The 2,138-nt window shown below is 33.9% G+C and overlaps 1 long non-coding RNA gene across 1 annotated transcript; it reads right to left on the bottom strand.

The window, feature by feature from the left end:
- Positions 1–625: 625 nt before the first annotated feature.
- Positions 626–1,938, bottom strand: LOC106340201. Its single transcript, XR_001269325.1, has 4 exons — positions 1,760–1,938; positions 1,641–1,672; positions 1,295–1,460; positions 626–1,217 (listed from the first exon to the last, which is right to left on the bottom strand). It is a non-coding gene; the product is annotated as an uncharacterized LOC106340201 (long non-coding RNA).
- Positions 1,939–2,138: the final 200 nt, after the last annotated feature.

Here is a 2,138-nt window from a genome sequence, read left to right as displayed (position 1 = left end):
GATTTTTCAATTGCAAAAACTAACTCAAATTATAGACTAACTTGACAGTCTACAAACGTAAACTGAAAAAAACAATCTATTATTCGGTAGACGGATTATAAAGTCTACATATAAAAATCTATAAAAGATGGATTTGTGTATTATTCGTAAAGTATTTTCAAGATTTTTAAGTTTGGCAGTGTGCGTTAGTTAATCCTAATGGTCTTGAGCTATTTTGAAAATATAATCTTTTGTAATTATTAAAATATCAACATTTTGATTTTACTGTCTAGTTAGCTAATAAATGTAGATGTCTTTATAAGTCTACTTTATAATTTCAAAAGTGAAAAGAGAATACTTGTTGTGGTTGAAGAATGTTAGTTTATGGAAGAGTGATATGTAAGATCATTTCCACGTACCTTGAGAAAAAAATCAGAAATATTTGAATGGGACTCTCTTATGTTGATTGTTAGTATTTATGTGTTTTTACTAATTCTTTACCGCCCATAATTTTACAATAGAGATAGACAAGTGTGAAACTTATAAACTTATATTGAAGTTGTGGTCTTGAGTCAATATTATGTGCCATGTTTTATTGATTTTAAGTTGTGTTACGTGATGAAATTTTATTGAACTATGAGTCTTAACTTTGATGTATTCCTTTGGAGTTGTATTAAACAAGTCTACTTTCGGTGGAGTACACTTCAGTACAGAAGACTAATATCCAAGAAAATTACATAATACAACAGTGATACAAAAGCACAATACAATATAGCTAGTACAAAGGCATATAATACAAACACCTATTACCAAAAACTTCATATCCTCCAATTCTAGCCAAAAAATGGTTGCACAATCAGGGCAGTTGAAGCGGCCACAAAGAGTGCAATCAACGATAGAACATAGAATTGGCCAATGAATGTGGCCATGGCTTAAAATACAATACCTCCATACACATACTGATGCAGCAAAATTAAACAGAGGAGAGTTGATTTTTAATACACACTCATGAATCTATAAAAGCTATGTCTATCTAGAAAACATAAGTTCGGTAATCTAAAAATCAATTTGAATTAATAAAAGGCAAAAATTAGAAACCAGCAATGTCCGTAACAGTTGGTTGTGATACAGTATTGACAGTGGATACAAAGCTTCCGCCTTCTTGCAATTTTCTCGTCTCAGAGAGTTTCAAGATCGCTGTTGAAGTCTACAACCGGTGGAGAATCTCTCTTAAACGCCTGTTAAACAAACAAACAAAGTAAGACTCAAATCTTTTTTTGCTCTTTTGATTAAGAGAATTAAAATTGGGACCAACCTAGAGCGAGCCATGCCAAGACTGTAGGTCAAGTCCTCTAAAGTGAAAGTCCCAGCCTGATAACCGATAGGCACCTCACTTGCCAGCAAGCTGTCAATGCTGGTTATGGCAGAAGAGCCATACAATCATCACTACTCTAGCTAGAATGCTTATAGCCTTATAGTATCTTCGCTTGTTGACAGAACAAGATAAAGCAACAAATTGCAGTTTTATGAATTGATAGAGAGAAAAAATCTAGAGTCAAATATGAAACATATAGTTTTGGAAATGTAACTCTGTCAAAATTTTAGTTTTCTCTTGCTTGACGGTGCTTAAGAAAGATGGATAAGACTGAGAGACTACTCACGATTTCTCTTGAAAAGAGTAGAGAAGCTGAACCTAAAAGGAAAAATCAGACTAGAAATGTCAAGGGAAAACTCCAAGGATGAACTATCAAGTTCAGTGAATATTACGAGCTGAACTTACAATATTGTTGTGATGAGTTGTTTTGAGGTGGCCCTCTTCTTTCTCAAGCCCTTCAAAAAGCTGCAAAAAAACAACCACTCGAACTTAAACCAGGCCCTTACGGGTAAAACAAAACTGAACTCAGAGATTTACTGAATCAGTTTGTACATTCACACAAGACATGAACCAGATAAAGAGAGAATTACCTCAACAGTTGGATAGAGAGACATACATACTGTTGCAAACTGCAGAAAATTGCAGGTTCTCTTCATGTTTCTCTTGTTCTGTTTTTGGTCTTGTTCAAAGAAAAGAAAACAGATGAATGTTTGTGTGTAGAACGTATGCGTGAGAGGTGGTAGTAGATAGAGAAAGATGAAGTAGAGAACTGATTTCTTACTTG

The sequence above is a fragment of the Brassica oleracea genome, chromosome C4, assembly GCF_000695525.1.
Source record: "Brassica oleracea var. oleracea cultivar TO1000 chromosome C4, BOL, whole genome shotgun sequence".
In the NCBI taxonomy this organism is placed as follows: domain Eukaryota; kingdom Viridiplantae; phylum Streptophyta; class Magnoliopsida; order Brassicales; family Brassicaceae; genus Brassica; species Brassica oleracea.
This window is presented reverse-complemented; position numbering and strand designations above follow the sequence as displayed.